The sequence below is a fragment of the Bubalus bubalis genome, chromosome 14 (genome assembly GCF_019923935.1).
Source record: "Bubalus bubalis isolate 160015118507 breed Murrah chromosome 14, NDDB_SH_1, whole genome shotgun sequence".
Classification (NCBI taxonomy): Eukaryota; Metazoa; Chordata; class Mammalia; order Artiodactyla; family Bovidae; genus Bubalus; species Bubalus bubalis.
This window is the reverse complement of record NC_059170.1, coordinates 77,386,833-77,407,995: the sequence shown is the minus strand read 5'-3', so window position 1 is coordinate 77,407,995 and position 21,163 is coordinate 77,386,833. Positions and strand designations below refer to the sequence as shown.

The following is a 21,163-nucleotide window of genomic DNA, read 5'->3' as shown; positions in this document are numbered from 1 at the left end:
GAACCCTCTAATATTTTCATTGCCATGCTTTTCATTTGAATAATTCAATTCTGAATTATTTAGAGGAGTAATTTAAAATGAAAAGTTATTACCTCATTTCTTTATATAATTCATAAAAAGTGGTATATCTTTATTTACTTAAAATGTGTTAATATTTTTGGCTTAGAATAAAAGGGGTAGGAAAACTTTTTCTGGAAAGAACCAGAAAATAAATATTTTTAGGATTTGAGGGTCACATAAGGACCTTGTTATACAATCTTTAAAAAAAAAAAAACAACTTGGCTCTGGGGTATATAAAAGGGAGCTTATGGATGTATTTGGTTGATGTGCTCTAGTTTGTAAGCCACTGATCTAGAAAAAATTTTATGCGCAGAATGTGATATGAATTAGAAAAATACAGTCTTTGCCAAATATTACTTTGAAAATGCTGGATTAAAGGTAAGCAAGTTTCTTGTTTTAGAATTTCTTTACTATGTAAACATGTATTGCAGATACCAAGAGATAGATCCAGTGCCCTATATACATTCCCGAACATATTCTTAACTTTAGAAATACTGTCTTCAAGTTCATCTTTAGGGAATAGTGTTTTCCATAGAGCTCTCTTGGAAGCGACATTTAGCTTAGGGAACGTGACCTGAGTTCTAAGAAAATGACTGAGAGGAGCACAGACGAATGAGAAGCCTGGAACAAGGGCTCTGGCGTTCGTGTGGTACAGATGAAAATGGTTTCTGTGTTGAAATTTAGTTCCCGAAACCATCCTGGATTAAGGGCCTGTTGGACACGCTGTAAAGCCTACCTTTTCACAGGAAAACCTTCTGGGAGCTGTCTGCCAATTTCTTAAGGATGGAGGGTGGATATTTGGGTCAGACCAAAATAGCAACATCCGCACTCAGGAACTTACTGCCTACTTAGAAAATTACCTCTCTGACCAGGAAGTTGCTAAGAACAAAGTCATAATTTTCCTTCCTTTCTTTTTTAATGTGTCTGACAGCTTCAAAATAGAAACTACTAAGAATGTTATTTCCCCCCTGATGTGATAAAAGGCTTGATAAAAGTGGAATTAAAGTGATTAGCCAAAATGTGAAGCTTTGGTGGCCTCAGTTTTTATTGTCCATGGAATCTCTTAACCCCTTACCTTGGGGTCACCAATATTTTACTCTAGCAACAACCTTTTTATTTATTTGCAGTTTTTCGTTTTGTCATTGGAATTTCAGGATCGGGTAGAGGAACGAACATCGGCTCATGTTGCAACTCCGTTATGCGTTAATTGGATGAAACTGGAAAAAAAAAAAAAAAGTCACACGTAAAACTTAAGTAATATAGCATATGTAGAGTTGTTATCAGGTCATATACACAGAAGGTGATTAAATAGGATTTTTTTCTTTTCTTTCTTTTTTAATCTGTTGCCTAATTAACTCTCAGTTAGAGGCCTGTGCAACACACCACACTCTGAACGACACCCACACATAAAAGGACACATGGGTGTATGTGAGATGATTTGAGATAACAAGCAGAGGCAGCTGTGGATACAGACGGTCAGTTTTCTACATTGACAAGGATGTACTGGTTTGGTTCAGAAAGTTCTTATGGAGAAAATCTGAACAAACTTTTTGGCCATCCCAATACCAAAGCTTTGTGAAGATCAGAAATTAGTGATCCCCAAGGGTGAGAAACTGAGCTGTAGAACAAGGTATGCTACGGAGACTGGTTTCTACCAGGCAACCTTCTCACAGACGAGACTGTTTTGAGGAGCTCTGCAGTATCTTAAAGGCTTTCGTGTGTGTGTGTGAGTGTTCAGTGGCTCAGTAGTGTCTGACTCTTAGCAGCCTCATGGACTGTAGCCCACCAGGTTCCTCTGTCCATGGGATTTCCAATACAAGAAAACTGGACTGGGTTGCCATTTCCTTCTCCAAGGGATCTTTCCGACCAACCCACGGATCAAAATCCGACACTGTATAGTACAGAGAACTCTATTCAGTGTTCTTGTTTTTCAGTCACTCAGTCATGTCCGACTATTCGCAAACCCAAGGACTGTAGCATGTCAAGTTTCCCTGTTCTTCACCATCACCCAGGGCTTGCTCAAAGTCATGTCCATTGAGTTGCTGATGTCATCCAACCATCTCATTCTCTGTTATCACCTTCTCCTCCTGCCTTCAATCTTTACCAGCATCAGGGTCTTTTTCAAGGAGTCCGCTATTTACATCAGGTGGTCATAGTATTGGAGTTTCAGCTTCAGCATCAGTCCTTCCAGTGAATATTCAGGATCTATTTCCATTAGAGTTGACTGGTTTGATCTCCTTGCAGTCCAAGGGACTCTCAAGTCATCTCCAGCACCACAGTTTGAAAGCATCAATTCTTTGAACTCAGTCTTTTTCATCATCCAGTTCTCACATGCATACATGACTACTGGAAAAACCATAGCTTTAACTAGATGGACCTTTGTAGGCAAAGTGATATCTCTGCTTTTTAATACACTGTCTAGGTTTGTCATTGTTTTTCTTCCAAGGAACAAGTGTCTTTTAATTTCATGGCTGCAGTCACTGTCCACAGTGATTTTGGGGCTCAAGAAGTTAAATAAGCATGGTAACAATATACAGCCTTGATGCACTCCTTTCCCAATTTGGAACTAGTCTGTTGTTCCATGTCTGGTTCTAGCTGTTGCTTCTTGACCTGCATACAGATTTATCAGGAGGCAGGTAAGGTGGTCTGGTATTCCCATCTCTTTAAGAATTTTCCACAGTTTGTTGTAATCCATATAAGTCAAAGGCTTTAGCATAGTCAATGAAGCAGAAGTACATGTTTTTCTAGAATTCTCAAGCTTTTTCTATGATCCAAAAGATGTTGGCAATTTGATGTCTGGGTCCTCTGTCTTTTCTAAATCCAGTTTTACATATGGAAGTTCTCAGCTCTATAGTGACCTAAATGAGAAGGATATCCAGAAAAAGAGGGGATATATGTATACAGATAGCTGATTTAGTTTGCTACACAGCAGACTACACCAGTAAAAATTAATATGGAAAATAAATCAAGTAAAATGCCATGTCTCAAAAAAAATCCATTCTTGATTTCAAAATTAAAAAACCCATAAAGTAACAGTATAACAATGTTCTGAAATATAAAGGATCACAACCCAAAGTCAGCACTAGGTTTATAAGGAACTAAAAAGCATTTTCATTAGTGTTGGAAGTAAAATAAGGGTTCTATACTATCACCAGTATCATTTAATGTTGCTTTAGAAATACCAACAAACACAATTAAACAAATCAAAAAAAAAAAAAGAGGTTTTAGTGAGAAACTAAGAAATGAAGTGCTCAACTGCAGATGTTAATATGGATATGGAAATTAGAAAGAATCTAATTAAAAGTTACCACAAACTGAGAATTCAAACAAGATCTGGGCACAAAATTAATGCATAGAAATCAATAGCTTTCATGCATTCAAATAATCAGAAGATATAATGGAATAATATACAACATGTAGAGGAGCAACTGAAAAAGTGATACATACATGAATTTAACAAAAATATGCACAATTTGTTAAAAAAATATTTTACAACACTAGTGAGATGCAAAAAGGAGAAAAAAACAGGGAGAAATCCTATGTTCTTAGCATTTTATACTACTAAGCAGTCTTGGGTTGGCTGTAAATTAAAGACAGTAATCCAAAAAGAAGTGAATGGTATTCTATTTGGAACTAGATAAAGTCACTCTAAACCTCATATGGAAAAATAAGCAAACAAAAATAATCTTGGATATTCATGGGGTGCAATAAAGAGTGCAGACTAGAGCTATAAATACTGATGCTTGTTATATGACCATAGAAATTTTAATAGTGTGGTACTGACACATGAATAAGAGAAATATCTATATACACATGGCAATTAAAATATGTTGTGAAGATAACATTTCAATTCCAGGAGAGGAGTGAAGAAGGCTTATTCAACAAATATATTAAACAGCTTAATAGCCTTCTGAAGAAAGAAAGTATATATACCTTAAACCTCATAATTTAGCTTTAAAATGAAACACATTTCAGACTGATTAAAAAGAAAAACATTTTATGGTGAATAAAACATAAAATAGAAAAAAATCATTAAAAAATTTATATAATTTTGAGGCATATGAGACTGGTGTGATAAAGTAGGCAGGCAATATAAAGGTAGGTAAATTAAACAAATTTTTTTTTCTTTGCATTCAAAAGCACTATATACAAAGTCAAAAGTCAAACAGTAAATTTGTAAAAAAAAATTGTGAGTCATATCACAAAATATTAATTTCTTTGCTATACAAAGTTTCTACAAATCCATTTTTAATTAATTTATTTATTTTAATTGAAGATAATTACTTTACAATATTGGAGAAGGAAATGGCAACCCACTCCAGTATTCTTGCCTAGAGGGTCCCATGGACAGAGGAGCCTGGCGGGCTACAGTCCATGGGGTTGCAAGAGTCGGACACAACTTAGCAACTAAACGACCACTTTATAATATTGTGGTGGTTTTTGCCATACAACGCCATGAATCAGCCACAGGTGCACATGTGTCCCCCCATCCTGAACCCCCCTCCCACCTCCCTCCCCACCCCATCCCTCTGGGTTGTCCCAGAGCACCAGCTTTGAGTGCCCTGCTTCATCGAACTTGCACTGGTCACCTACAAATCAATTTTTAAAACTCCCAATAGAAAAATCGCAAAGCATGTGACATAGAGTTCATTAAAAAGTTTCAAAAATAGTAAAAATGTTAGCTTCATTACAATAGAATGTGCTCAGTGCTCAGTTGCTCAGTTGTGTCTGACTCTTTGCAACCCCATGGACTGTAGCCAGCCAGGCTCCTCTGTCCATGAGACTTTCCAGGCAAGAATACTGGAGTGGGTTGCCATTTCCTGCTTCAGGTACAATACAGGGTGCACGTTAAGTCACTTCAGTTGTGTCTGACTCTTTGCGACCCTGTGGACAACTAGCTCACAGTAGTTGCATATTAAACTTTGATATTATCATTAACAGATTAGGCGAGATTGTAAAGTTTGAAAACACACTTTATTTGGTATCGTTGTGAAAAAAGTATCTTTCATTGCCAGTGAAAGCATAAATTGGAACAACCTCTGGCAGAGCTACCTTAAAAGATGTATCAAAATTAAAACTGCACATACCCTTTGAAATGACAATTCATCTCTAGGAGTTTACTCCATAGATATGCATTTGTCAAATAGTGGATATGCAGCTTCATTCCTTGGAGCATTACTTATAACTGCAAAATAGTATAAACAACCTACATGTCTATTAATGAGGACCAGTTAAAAATTATAAGCAATTTATTAAAATAAAATAGTACAAAGCCATTAAGAGCTAGAAGAACTATTTGAACTGATATGAAAAGATAAACTTTAAAAATATCAAAGTGCAGAATTGCATGTAAAATATGTATTATTTCTGTGATTACAGAAAAATTAAAGATTTTCTCCAGAAGGATACACAACTGACTGGTATTTGTTATTGCCTCCAGGGAAGGCAAGCTGTAGCTTCAGAATGAAGAAAGAAGGTCCTCTTCATTGCCTTTTTACAAAAATCACTTTTGATTGGCGTATAGTTGCTTTCCAGTGTTGTGTTAAGTTTCTGCTGCTGCTGCTGCTAAGTTGCGTCAGTCGTGTCCGACTCTGTGCGACCCCATAGACGGCAGCCCACCAAGCTTCCCCATCCCTGGGATTCTCCAGGCAAAAACACTGGAGTGAGTTGCCATTTCCTTCTCCAATGCATGGAAGTGAAAAGTGAAAGTGAAGTCACTCAGTCGTGTCCGACTCTTAGCGACCCCATGGACTGCAGCCCACCAGGTTCCTCCATCCATGGATTTTCCAGGCAAGAGTACTGGAGTGGGGTGCCATTGCCTTCTCTGTGTGTTAGTTTCTACTGTACAGCAAAGTGAATCAGCTGTATGTATACATATATCTCCTCTTTTCTGGATTCTCTTCCCATTAGGTCACGACAGAGCAGAGTGGAGCTCCCTGAGCTATACAATAAGGCTTTGTTAGTTATCTATTATATACATAATATCTATAGTGTGTGTAGGTCAATCCCAGTCTCCCAGTTCATCCCATTCCCTCTTTACCCCCTTAGTGTCCATACTATGTCTGCATCCCTATCCACAGCCCTTGGTACTCTTCCCATCCACTCTTTATATATATGTGTGTGCAGGCATGCTCAGTCACTTCAGTCATGTCTGACGTTTTGTGATCCAATGGACAGTAGCCCATCAGGCTCCTTTGTCCATGGGATTCTCCAGGAAAGACTACTGGAGTGGATTGTCATGCCCTCCTCCAGGGAATCTTCCAAACTCCGTGATCAAACCCATGTCTCTTAATGTGTCCTGCATTGACTGGCAAGTTTTTTAACACTCGCACCATCTGGGAAGTAAATTTTATATAACTATATATAATTTGTATATAATATATTTATTTATTTATATTATTATTTAAATATATTATATATATATATATAAAGAGTCAGACATAACTGAGGACTGACCCACACACATATATTATTGTATACATATATATATAAGCCTCTTATCCTTATCCATCAGAAGGCAGACAGAATGAAAACCACAATCACAGAAAACTAATCAAACTGATCACATGGACAACAGACTTGTATAACTCAATGAAACTATGAGCCATGCCGTGTAGGACCACCCAAGATGGACAGGTCATGGTGGGGAGTTCTGACAAAATGTGGTCCACTGGAGAAGAGAATGGCAAAGCACTTCAGTATTCTTACCTTTAGAACCCCATGAAGAGTATGAAAAAGCTAAAAAATATGACACTGAAAACTGAACTCCCCCAGGTTGGTAGGTGCCCAATATGCTACTGGAGAAGACTGGAGAAATAACTCCAGAAAAAATGAAGATACGGAGCCAAAGCAAAAACAATGCCCAGCTGTGGAGGTGACTGGTGATGGAAGTAAAGTCCAATGCTTTAAAGAATAATAATGCATAGGAACCTGGAGTGTTAGGTCCATGAATCAAGGTGAATTGGGAGTGGTCAAACAGGAGATGGCAAGAGTGAACATTGACATTTTAGGAATTAGTGAACTAAAATGGACTGAAATGGGTGAATTTAACTCAGATGACCATTATATCTACTACTGTGGGCAGAATCCCTTAGAAGAAATGGAGTAGCCTTCATAGTCAACAAGAGTGTCCGAAATGCAGTTCTTGGGTGCAATCTCAAAAATGACAGAATGATCGCTAATTGTTTCCAAGGCAAACCATTCAATATCACAGTAATCCAAGTCTATGCCCTGAACACTAATGCTGATGAACCTGAAGTTGAATGGTTCTATGAAGACCTACAATACCTTCTAGAAATAACACCCAAAAAAAGTCCTTTTCTTCATAGGGAGTGGAATGCAAAAGTAGGAAGTCAAGACATACCTAGAGTAACAGGCAAGTTTGACCATGAAGTACAAAATGAAGCATGGTAAAGGCTAACAGAGTTTTGCCAAGAGAATGCACTGGCCATAGCAAACACCCTCTTCCAGCAACACAAGAGATGACTCTACACGTGGACATCACCAGATGGTCAACACCAAAATCAGATTGATAAAGTTCTTTGCAGCCAAAGATGTAGAAGCTCTATACAGTCAGCAAACCAAGACTGGGAGCTGACTGTGGCTCAGATCATGAACTCCTTATTGCCAAATTCAGATTTAAATTGAAGAAAGTAGGGAAAACCACTCAACCAATCAGGTATGACCTAAATCAAATCCCTTATGATTATATAGTGGAAGTGACAAATAGATTCAAGGGATTAGATCTGATAGACAGAGTGCCTGAAGAACTATGGACATACGTTTCTGACATTGTACAGGAGGCAGTGATCAAGACCATCCCCAAGAAAAATAAATGTAAAAAGGCAAAATGGTTGCCTGAGGAGGCCTTACAAACAGCTGCAAATAGAAAAGAAGTGAAAGGCAAAGGAGAAAAGAAAAGATATCAACAATTGAATGTAGGGTTCCAAAGAATAGCAAGGAGAGATAAGAAACCCTTCTTCACTGATCAGTGCAAAGAAATAGAGGAAAACAGTAGAATGGGAAAGAATAGAGATCTCTTCAAGAAAATTAGAGATACCATGGGAATATTTCATGCAAAGATGAGCACAATAAAGGACAGAAATGGTATGGACCTAACAGAAGATATTAAGAAGAGGTGGCAAGAATACACAGAAGAACTGCATAAAAAAAGATATTCAGGGCCCAGATAACCACAATGGTGTGATCACTCACCTAGACCCAGACATCCTGGAATGTGAAGTCAAGTGGACTTTAGGAAGCATCACTACGAACAAAGCTAGTGGAGGTGATGAAATTCCAGTTGAGCTATTTCAATTCCTAAAAGATGATGCTGTGAAAGTGCTGCACTCAATATGCTGGCAAATTTGGAAAACTCAGCAGTGGCCACAGGACTGGAGAATGTCAGTTTTCATTCCAATCCCAAAGGAAGGCAATGCCAAAGAATGTTCAAGCTACCACACAATTCCATTCATCTCACATGCTAGCAAGGAACTGCTCAAAATTCTCCAAGCCAGGCTTCAATAGTACGTGAACCATGAACTTCCAGATGTTCAAGCTGGTTTTAGAAAAGGCAGATGAATGAGAGATCAAGTTGCCAACATCTGTTGGATCATCAAAAAAGCAAGAGAGGTCCAGAAAAACATCTACTTCTGCTTCATTGACTATGCCAAAGCCTTTGACTCTGTGAATCACAACAAACTATGGACAATTCTTCAAGAGATGGGAATACAAGACCACCTGACCTGCCTCTTGAGAAACCTGTATGCAGGTCAAGAAGCAAGTTAGAACTGGACATGGAAAAATAGACTGGGTTCCAAATCAGGAAAGGAGTACATCAAGGCTATATATTGTCACCTTGCTTTTAAAATTATATGCAGAGTACATCATGCAAAATCCCAGGCTGAATGAAGCACAAGCTGGAATCAAGATTGCCAGGAAAAATATCAATAACCTCAGATGTACAGATGACACCACCCTTATGGCAGAAAGTGAAGAAGAACTAAAGAGCCTCTTGATGAAAGTGAAAGAGGAGAGTCAAAAAGTTGGCTTAAAACTCAACATTCAGAAAACTAAGATCATGGCATTCAGTCCCATCACTTCATGGCAAATTGATGGGGGAAACAATGGAAACAGTAAGAGCCTTTTTTGGTCTCTAAAATCACTGCAGATGGTGACTGCAGCTATGAAATTAAAAGACACTTTCTCCTTGGAAGAAAAGCTATGAACAACCTAGACAGCATATTAGAAAGCAGAGACATGACTTTGTCAACAAAGGTCTGTCTAGTCAAAGCTATGGTTTTTCCAGTAGTCATGTATGGATGTGAGAGTTGGATTAATAAAGAAATTTGAGCACTGAGTAATTAATGCTTTTGAACCGTGGTGTTGGAGAAGACTCTTGAGAGTCCCTTGGACTGCAAGGAGATCCAATCAGCTCATCCTAAAAAAGATCAGTCCTGAATAGTCATTGGAAGGACGGATGCTAAAGCTGAAACTCCAATACTTTCGCCACCTGATGGGAAGAACTAACTCATTTGAAGAGACCCTGATGCTGGGCAAGATTAAAGGCAGGAGGAGAAGGGGACAACAGAGGATAAGATGGTTTGAGGGCATTACCGACTCGATGGACATGAGTTTCAGCAAGCTTTGTAATGCGAGGGGTCACAGAGAGTCAGACATGACTGAGAGACTGAACTGACTGATATATATATATATAATTTTATTTATTTATTTATTGGCTGTGCTATGCTGAATCTTCATTGCTTTTCTAGGGCTTTTTCTGGTTGCAGTGCATGAGGACTGCTCTTTTTTGCCACAGTTCAGGCTTCTTATTGTGGTGGCTTCTCTAATTGCAAAGCACAGACTCTAGGAATGAGGGCTTCGTTCGCTGCAGCACACAGGCTCAGTACCTGTGGCTCCTGGGCTCTCAAGTAAAGGTTTAGTAGTTGTGAGGTGCAGGGGCTTTATTGCCCCATGGCATGTGGGATCTTCCAGACCAGGGATCGAACCCATGTCCTCTACCCTGGCAGGTAGATTCTTGTCTATTGCGTCACCAGGGAGGTCCTCCACCCACTCTTATTCAACATTTCAATTACCCCTTCTGCTTGCTTGCTTCTTGCAAGTGTGTGCAACTCTCTGCAACCCCATGGACAGTAGCCTGCCTGGCTCTTCTGTCCATGGAATTTTTCCAGGCAAGAATACTGGATACAGTTCACCATTTCCTACCCCAGGGAATCTTCCCGACCTCGGGATGGAATCCAATACCGCTAAGTGTATACAATATGCACTTTACTTGTCTGGTTTTTGTTCTTGTTTGGGGATAATTTATGAAAAAAAGGAAGAGGATGATGCTATCATCACCAAACCAGAAATATCCTACTCCCTTTTGTGTCTTTTGAATTTTTAACCAAATGCACCTATCACTTATCAAAAACAAGTAAAAATAATTTTAACAAAAACAAAATGAGCAAGAGTCAAATGTTTAATTTTGGCTAATGAGCCTGCCTAATTTAGGGTCACAGTTATGTCTAGCAAAGTCCTTACACTGTACCCACCATGTAAGACAGAAAAGAGGAAGAATGAGAGGGTCTGGGAAATCCACTCTTGTTTGCACTTCAACAAGAATGTTTCCTTCAGGTTTACCGCTTGGTATTCTGAGTGAAAGATTTCAATAAAAATGGATTTTGTGTCTACCAAGTGCTGAAGACCCACTGAAACACTGTCCCTGCTGTTTACTATTTTTTTTTTACGTAATTGGCTGCATTGGGTCTTACTTCTGCCATACAAGATCGTCTTTGCATCTTGTGTTCTTTTGCTGTAGCACATAGACTCCCTAGTTGTGGTGCACAGGCTCAGTAGTTGTGGCACAGGCTTAGCTGCTCCATGGCATGTGGGATCTTAGTTCCTTGACCAGATATCAAACCTGCATCCTTTGCATTACAAGGCAGATTCTTAACCACAGGACCACCAGGGAAGTCCCCTGACACTGCTGTTTGTAGCCCCATGGAGTCACTTTTAGATAATTGTTTACCCTACATTTATGGCTACCGAGCCTAAAGGATAATTTGACTATTTTAAATTATTTTAATGGCTTGAAGTTATTATTTGTTTGCTATTAACACCAATTCTGATGGTTTTTAGAGTTACTCAATGCTGAGTCTTTCGTGGGAAATGCAACCCCACTCTTACACTATTAGTTTAGAAGCTTTATTCTTCTTGTTGTTAGTTCATTTACTAACTTGAATTAAAATTCCTTGAATTTTTGTTGTTCAGTTGCTCAGTTGCTCAGTCATGTTCAACTCTTTCCTTGAATACCTTATGGTGAAATTGGTAGCTTGCCTTTATAATGCCTATCTTTCCAAAGAAAATTCATGGTCCATTGAGATATCCAATATAGTCGTAAACTTTCAGTTCCCTGGCCCTATACTTTTTTAGTATTTGGCTTAGATGCCTCAGCAAATAATTATACAATCTCTTTATATACAAGACAACCAGAATTTTATGGATCACTATGTTCTGGGGAATCATGCCAAGCAGACTTCTTAAGTCAATATGAAAATTGTAGAACTCAGCAGTTTCAGCCAAAGCATATGATGTAGATTGCCAATTAGAAAATTAGAGGGGGAAAAAATTAACTCTGAATTTACAAGTTTTCCAAATGTTACCGCATAATCCTCACATAGGCTTGAAGTCTAGAGTCACATAAAGAAGCTGAAAGCAATGGGGTTTGTAAATACAGCTCTTGTGATTTCTCATGGAATGCTACTGCCTCAGGTTGTGTGTTGCGGATGAGGACTGGGAGATGAGGCGGCATCTATTCTTTCTATTCTTTGCTGCTGTTAGTTCCAGTGTTCGTATATTTGCATTGGGCTTCCCTGGTGGCTCAGAGGTTAAAGTGTCTGCCTGCAATGGGGGAGACCTGGGTTCAATCCCTGGGTTGGGAAGATCCCCTGGAGAAGAAAATGGCAACCCACTCCAGTATTCTTGCCTGCAGAATCCCGTGGATGGAAGAGCCTGGTGGGCTATAGTCCATGGGGTCGCAAAAAGTCAGACAGGACTGATTGACTTAACTTTCACTTTCACTTTGATAGATATAAAGCATTTCAGAAATGGCTATACTCTCCACAGACTGGGGGAAAAAAAGACTAAATACCAGTGGAGCTGATGAATCTTGAATTTACTTCATGATCCTTGGTTCCAGTGTTTGTCTTACTTCCTCCAAAAAATAAACATCTTTTGAGAATCCTCCATGTAAAATTGTCCCTAATAGAATCTACCTGGGCATGGTGATGGCACAAAATGGAGTGTATCGGGCTCTGCTGCCTGGGACTGGTGAGAGAAATCTTTCCAGAAGATAAAATAGATAGGCTGTACTTAGATGAGTAGGTGTATGATATAGAGAAGCATCTCAGGCTGCAGCTAAACAACTAGAGAGAACTCTCTGGTTGTTCAATTAGGCAGAAGCACAGGCAACTTACACCGCAGCAGGAGGAAGTGAGGTCAGAGGGCAGGCAGAGCCAGACTAGAATCTCTGGGCGGTCTGCACCACTTACAGCAGGAAGCTCAGGGAGCTCATGGGCTCTGCTTTATCTGCCTCCTACTTCAAGACCGAGAGAAAAGTGGAAGGGGTTCAGTGTCCCCCAAATTAGTCTGTGCTCAGGGGCCACTGCGTTTCCGAAGTTCCCTGACATGCGCGTATCCCACCAGCCTACAATTACATAAGCTTTAAATTCGGGAGCTAGTATCAGCATGGCACAGAGGGGCTGGAAAGAGAGAGAGAAAGGTGTTAACTTAAATGACCATTTTTTAGTCACCACGGCAAAACCTATCTGGAAACTAGATTTGATGAATTTTAAAAACCTATAAAACAAAAATTTTACTTACCTCTAATTTTCTCTTTCAGTCTACATGATAATATTCACTCTTTGGTTGAAACTGCTGAGTTCTACAAATTATATTTTTGCAAACCATCTTTAAAAAAGGAACAGTTAGTACTTTCAACTTAAGATCTATCCAATGTAAAGCCATTTTTGCAGGTCCCAGATTTTAATCACCATTAAAAAAAAATCTCTATATCCACTCTTCAGGACAGATGTATTTAATTGACTATCCCTGCTACTTGAGCATGTTTTCATATGTGTGTATGGATTGTGCCCTATACTTCACTGGTGTTTTTCTCAGCACCCAGAAAAGGGATCTTTTGCACATAGTAGGAATTTAATAAATTTAAAAAATGAAGCACACAGTGTTCCAAGTGCAATTAGATAGTTGTATTGAGTTAAATATAAGACACCATCTGGATCCAAAGTTAGCCACACAGGTAGACGCTTTGATGCTCTCAATTACCTGTAATGAGGAGAGGGCTACTTGTTGTCGCTGTTTTAGTTACTCAGTCATGTTCAACTGTTTGCAACCCCACGGACTGCAGCTTTCCAGGTTCCTCTGTTCATGAGACTTCCTAGGCAAGCATACTGGAGTGGGTCGCCATTTCCTTCTCCAGGGGATCTTCCCAACCCAGGAACTGAACTTGTGTCTCCTGCATTGGCAGGTGGATTCTTTACAACTGAGACATCTGGGAAGCCTGAGGGCTACATGGGGACTAGCCAAACCAATTTCCAAACTCTTAGACAGGATCAGTCAGTCAGTCAGCTCAGTCACTCAGTCATGTCAGACTCTTTGCTACCCCATGCACTGCAGCATGCCAGGCTTCCCTGTCCATCACCAATTCCCAGAGCCTACTCAAACTCATGCGCATTGAGTCAGTGATGCCATCCAACCATCTCATCCTCTGTTGTCCCTTTCTCCTCCTGCCTTCAATCTTTCCCAGCCTCAGGGTCTTTTAATTTTATCAAATGTTGTTGCCCCAGAGTCATATTTCCCCCCCCCTCTTAATTAAGTTTCAGGAGGAAGCTTTAAAGAGAGAAAAAAAAAATCAGAATCAGAAACAAAATTAGAAACAACCCAACCAACCCAAGAGAGTAGAGGATTTGACTTCCAGTAGACTATAAAGCTCATCATATGATCATAATAATACATCAGCATACTAAGTGACACACCCACCAATGCCACAGCAGTTGACAATTGCATGACAACAGCTGGAAAAGTCCACGTATGCTAAGTCGTTTCAATAATGTCCTACACTGCAACCCTACGGACCATAGCTCACCAGGTTTCTCTGGCCATGGCATTTTCCAGGCAAGAATACTGGAGTGGGTTGCTATGCCTTTCTCCAGGGGATCTTTCCAACTCAGGAATTGAACTTGGGTCTCCCATATGACAGGCATATTCTTTATCATCTGAACCACCAGGGAAACCCCAGAAAAGTCCATACAAGGACTGAAAAGAAGAGTTGCGTCAGTTTCAGGTTCAGATCACAACGCTATTCTTGGTAAGTCATGAATATTCCTCCCACTCTTTTCAAATTTGGTGTCTCTTGCCCCATTCGGGTTGAGAAATTGATTTGCAAACTAGCTTTTACCTTCTCCATTCTTTAGCCATTGAATAAAGCTGGTGTCAGTTCCAGCCTCAGCATCAGTTTTGTTACTGGCTTTGCAGATCTGATAAAGGAAAAAAAAAACTCCTTGGCCAAGACAAGCCTCCTTTGCTTCCCTGGTGGCTCAGATGGTAAAGCATCTGCCTGCAATGCGGGAGACCCGGGTTCGATTCCTGGGTCAGGAAGATCCCCTGGAGAAGGAAATGGCAATCCACTCCAGCACTCTTGCCTGGAAAATCCCATGGACGGAGGAGCCTGATAGGCTACAGTCCATGGGGTCGCAAAGAGTCGGACACGACTGAGCGACTTCACTTTCACTTTGGCCAAGACAGGGGATCTTGGCCCAGGTTAGCACCAACTGGGTCTGGTTGACCAATTCAGTAAAATGGAGATAGATTTTGTGACTGGAAAATAATACTTTGCAAACCATAACTGTGACTTGCTTTTTCTCAACAATTTACAATCAACATCCACAAGCAGCTGAGTGTGGCTTCAGTAAACATAAGGACGTCACAGAAGAAAGAGAAGCTAACCACGATGTAGTTGTCTCCAGGTGCTGTAGCCACCACCTCCAGTGAGTCTGGACACTAGCTGACTGTTACAAGTCCAGTTAAGTGACCACTTGAGAAGCGATTAAGGATGGCTGATAACTCTCTCTCTCTCTCAAATTGTAGTCTGTCCATTAGGAGATAAGGAGCTAATGTACCTTAACACATTTGTCTGCCTGCTTCCGTCACCCTCGCTTGCCATCTGGCCGAGATGCCCTTGTGGTGACGGGAAAGGGTCGGCATTTGTTGCTTCAGGCGCTGAGTTCAGACTAAATGTCTCTTCCTTTGTCCATCAGGCTACTTTCATACTTGGAAAGAGCTCTGCCTTAAATCTGTTCAGTTCTCATTTTCTTCTTGGTAAAGACATTGTCTTCTTATTCTATGTCTCTCATTAGACTGTCATCTAAAATTTATACTCGTTTTTAATAGAACTGGTGCTGTCTCCTAAATCTTTTCTCATGTACTACCTTGTCTGGTAAAATGCTGATAAACTTTAGGAAAAACCTTAAAAACAAAAAATGACCCATTGCACTTCATTATTTTATAATGCAGTCTCTATAACCTCTGAGCCACCAGGGAAGCCCCATATTACAGCATTTATTATAAAGTTACTATAGCCAATTACATATTTCCAAAGGGTGTCTTAATTAAGGAGAAAATACCATGGTTTTCCACATCAATTATAATAAGAAATGATTTTGAAGAATGTGAATAAAAACAACTGATCAAAAAAAAACAAACAAAAAAAAGTGGTCAAGAACTGGTGCTAAAGCTTAAAGTCTTTACAAATGCTTTCATACAAATGTAAATTTTTTGTAGTAGAGTCCATCTGAATATTCATTAAAATAATGTGAACATGGAAAAAGTCATTACCTCCAGTGAGTAATGTATCTGTTCTTGATACCTAAAATTATGTTTAGTTTTGACTACTGTATGTAGAAAATACTTCTCTACTGTTGTAATGAATATAGCGATTTAATTATAAAGTATTATTTCAGAAAGAAATTTTACTTGGGAAATTTCCAGCTGTATTAGTGTGTTTCAAGTAACTCACAGTAAGATCTATAGTTCACTGTGAAGTCGCTCAGTCATGTCCGACTCTTTGCGACCCCATGGACTGTAGCCTATCAGGCTCCTCCGTCCATGGGATTTTCCAGGCAAGAGTGATGGAGTGGATTGCCATTTCCTTCTCCAGGCGATCTTCCCAACCCAGGAATCCAACCCGGATCTCCCACATTGCAGGCAGATGCTTCACCGTCTGAGCCACCAGGGAAGCATAACTGTAGCAAAACAGTTATGCTTAACATAACAAGAAGCATAACAGTTCACTGTAACTGGTAGCATTTGTTGTTTGTTTAGTGTCCTAGGCATTATACATGTATTATTTTGTTTATTTTTGCATCAACCTGTTGAGGTAGGTTCTATTACTACTTTGCCCATTCTACAGATGAGTATATTGAGACACAGTGGTTTGAATAACCCATCAAGGCCAGCAAGTGACCATGCTGATGACTCCTTGCCCCCTCTTTGTTGTTTTATTTCAGGCATTATATAAAGAACCAGTTTGAGAATATTGAGGTTAGACCATGCATTGGCTGATATGAAACACTCCAGCTGTGCTAAGATGATCCCATATAGTCAACAAGCACTTTAGAAAGTCTGGTGACTGAATATGAATGAGCTCTTAAAACTTTTCTAATAATTCTGTGAGGAGTGATTCATAAAAGGTGTTATCTAAGCCTTGATTCACTGTTCTTCAAGGATGAATTTTCATGATAGATAGAATCCATTTTAATCTAAAACACCAATTTTTCTGCTAAATGAGTTCAATGGGTATCTCATCTCTGGAAATACTTGGTTACCTAAGAATGTAAATTGTCATCTCCCTGTTAACATTCACTATTGTTTAGTGAGTGGCACATTTAAGATCGTTTTTCTACTTGAAACTGGATCTATCCATCAAAATTTTACCTTGGGTTGCCGAGTTTGAAAAGGTCATGTGATATCTCATTTTCTTTGGCTGTGAACACATAAAATAAGTGTGAGATTATTCAACTAGAGTGGGCTTCCCTGGTGGTTCAGTCGGCAAAGAATCCACCTGCAATGCAGGAGATGGGGGTTCAATCCCTGGATTGAGAGGATCCCCTGGAGAAGGAAATGGCAACCCACTCCAGTATGCTTGCCTGAGAAATCCCATGGGCAAAGGAGCCTGGTGGCTACCATCCTCAGAGTCTCAAGAGTTGGACACAACTTAGTGACTAAACTACCACCACCATTCAACTAGAGTAACAGAATTCCCCAAAGAGAGGGGGTTGAAGGACAGATCTTCCATTTGCTCTTGCAGTATCTTTCAGTTGGATTTCCTCTGATAATTTCCAACATATTACTCATTTCTTCTAGCTGTAAAGACTAATACTCTGTTCAAAACAAATGCATATCTTGTCATTTTTCCACTTTACTGACCACTGACCAACTCATTAACTATTCACCTTGGTCTTCATTCAAATGAAACATTTCCATATCAATAAGGAGTTACTCTGTTCTTAAGGAATAGAGTAAAATGAGTGATATGACGTGCCAAGCCTGTAATAAGACTGGAGATAAAAGAATAGGGCCCTAACATGGCACCTTCTGAGGTCAGACACAAAGGGACTAAGCTGGAGTCTACCCACATGTGCTTTAACTTCTGAAAAGTTAGTTTGATATCTAGTCTTGATTTAGTCATTGTGTTTTCTGTTTTGTATACTGTTTTAGATGGAAAGTCACAGGCTAGGGATGTTAAGCTACTAAAGAAGTATCTAGGAATATATAACTGAAAATAGATGGTAAAAAAAAAAACACTGAAACATTATTGCTTTGCGTCTTAGTAAATTATTTCTGCAAATTGTTCTAAATTCGATGACAAACAAGCAATACTTTAGAACCAGTGCTGTTCTCTTTTCTAGAAATCTATCTAACATTTTAGATTGTGAGTAGCTAAATAGTCTCTGACTCAAGGTGAAATTAACTTCTGTTAGCCTTGACATTAGAGCAATTGGAGGAAGGAGGCTTCATGTTCTGCAGTTATCCGAGAAGGAAAACAAACCACTTAGTTACCAGCTAGACTCTGTTATAATAATCATAATCTTTTGCAAAAATCAATTAAATGAAAGACATTTTAATTCACTATCTCTAGTCCTCATGGCAACCAATCAAGTAGGTATTATTATCACTGTCTTAAATAGAAATAAAAACTCCAAGAGATTACATGTGCCCCACATCCAAAAGCTGGTAAACACTGAAGTCGATGCCTGAAGTCAAGTTATATTGGTTCTCAAGTCCATGCTTAGTCTACTACTAACTTTTAGGTTCTAGCTTTAATTTAGAGCACAATTTAATGAAATGAAATTTTCCTGGAGCCCTAACATTATAAAAACTGAGGTGGTTCTGGTTGAACTGAGAAGAGAAAATGTGGAACCTTATTACTAAGATCCCTTCCCCATCCCCCACCCTCTCTGCAGAAGCTCCAATGTTTCATGGGAAGCCAGGCATTTGTGGAAGCTCCCTGTTAGGTCTCCTATCAGCAACATCCCCAACATAAACATGAGCTTCCTCATGTGTATCAGCGATCCAGCACAGACTCAGAGGCCTAGAGATGCTCCCAACATAATCCCACCACAACTGTAAACAGAAGTTTATTTTTCTCCTCCTACCATGAGTTTTATTTTTTATTTATTTTTTATTTTTTTACTTTACAATATTGTATTGCTTTTGCCATACATAAACATGAATCTGCCATGGGTGTACACGTGTTCCCAATCTTGAACCCCCCTCCCACCTCCTTCCCCATACCATCCCTCTGGGTCATCCCAGTGCACCAGCCCCAAGCTTGCTGTATCCTGCATTGAACCTGGACTGGCGATTCGTTTCTTATATGATATTATACATGTTTTAATGCCATTCTCCCAAATCATCCCCCCCACCCACAGAGTCCAAAAGACTGTTCTATACATCTGTGTACACCTCAACATAATAAAAGCTATATATGACAAACCCACAGCAAACATTATCCTCAATGGTGAAAAATTGAAAGCATTTTCCCTAAAGTCAGGAACAAAACAAGGGTGCCCACTCTCACCACTACTATTTAACACAGTTTTGGAAGTTTGGGCCACAGCAATCAGAGCAGAAAAAGAAATAAAAGGAATCCAAATTGGAAAAGAAGAAGTAAAACTCTCACATCATTGCAGATGACATGATCCTCTACATAGAAAACCCTAAAGACTCCACCAGAAAATTACTAGAGCTAATCAACGAATATAGTAAAGTTGTAGGATATAAAATCAACACACAGAAATCTCTTGCATTCCTATACACTAATAATGAGAAAATAGAGAAATTAAGGAAACAATTCCATTCACCATTGCAATGAAAAGAATAAAATACTTAGGAATATATCTACCTAAAGAAACTAAAGACCTATATATAGAAAACTATAAAACACTGGTGAAAGAAATCAAAGAGGACACTAATAGGTGGAGAAATATACCATGTTCATGGATCTGAAGAATCAATATAGTGAAAATGAATATACTACCCAAAGCAATATATAGGTTCAATGCAATCCCTATCAAGCTACCAACGATATTTTTCACATAGCTAGAACAAATAATTTCACAATTTGTATGGAAATACAAAAAAAAACCTCGAATAGCCAAAGCAATCTTGAGAAAGAAGAATGGAACTGGAGGAATCAACCTGCCTAACTTCAGGCTCTACTACAAAGCCACAGTCATCAAGACAGCATGGTACTGGCACAAAGACAGAAATATAGATCAATGGAACAAAATAGAAAGCCCAGAGATAAATCCACGCCCTTATGGATACCTTATCTTTGCAAAGGAGGCAAGAATATACAATGGAGAAAAGACAATCTCTTTAACAAGTGGTGCTGGGAAACCTGGTCAACCACTTGTAAAAGAATGAAACTAAAACACTTTCTAACACCATACACAAAAATAAACTCAAAATGGATTAAAGATCTAAACTTAAGACCAGAAACTATAAAACTTTTAGAGGAGAACATAGGCAAACCACTCTCTGACATACATCACAGCAGGATCCTCTATGACCCACCTCCCAGAATATTGGAAATAAAAGCAAAAATAAACAAATGGGATCAAATTAAAATTAAAAGCTTCTGCACAACAAAAGAAACTATAAGCAAGGTGAAAAGACACCCTTCAGAATGGGAGAAAATAATAGCAAATGAAGCAACTGACAAACAACTAATTTCAAAAATATACAAGCAACTCCTACAGCTCAATTCCAGAAAAACAAATGACCCAATCAAAAAATGGGCCAAAGAACTAAACAGACATTTCTCCAAAGAAGACATACAGATGGCTAACAAACACATGAAAAGATGCTCAACATCACTCATTATCAGAGAAACGCAAATTAAAACCACAATGAGGTTCCATTTCACGCCAGTCAGAATGGCTGCGATCCAAAAGTCTACAAGCGATAAATGCTGGAGAGAGTATGGAGAAAAGGGAACCCTCTTACACTGTTGGTGGGAATGCAAACTAGTACAGCCACTATGGAGAACAGTGTGGAGATTCCTTAAAAAACTGGAAATAGAACTGCCATACGACACACCAATCCCACTGCTGGGCACACACACCAAGGAAACCAGAATTGAAAGAGACACGTGTACCCCAATGTTCATCACAGCACTGTTTATAATAGCCAGGACATGGAAGCAACCTAGATGTCCATCAGCAGATAAATGGATAAGAAAGCTGTGATACATATACACAATGAAGTATTACTCAGCCATTAAAAAGAATACATGAGTTTTAAAGTCATAAGTCTTTATGTATCAATGTGGCTATTTCTCTTTTGGATTTTAATTTCTGACTCCAAATTCTAAACTCAGAATGGTAAGAAGACTATTACTGAAACACCATGTAAACACAATAGTCCCTCCCACACTGTTGGTGGGAATGTATATTGGTATAGCCACTATGAAAAATGATTTAAGAAACTAAAAACAGAGTTACCATATGATCCTGTGACACCA

The 21,163-nt window shown here is 39.1% G+C and overlaps 1 long non-coding RNA gene across 2 annotated transcripts in view; it reads right to left on the bottom strand.

Annotated features, from left to right (window-relative positions):
• Positions 1-1,101: 1,101 nt before the first annotated feature.
• LOC112578875 overlaps positions 1,102-21,163 on the bottom strand; it is a 28,471-nt gene continuing 8,409 nt past the window's right edge. For both annotated transcript variants that reach the window (XR_006544242.2, XR_003103332.3), the window contains exon 3: positions 1,102-1,277. This is a non-coding gene — a long non-coding RNA (uncharacterized LOC112578875). The remainder of the gene's footprint in view (positions 1,278-21,163) is intronic.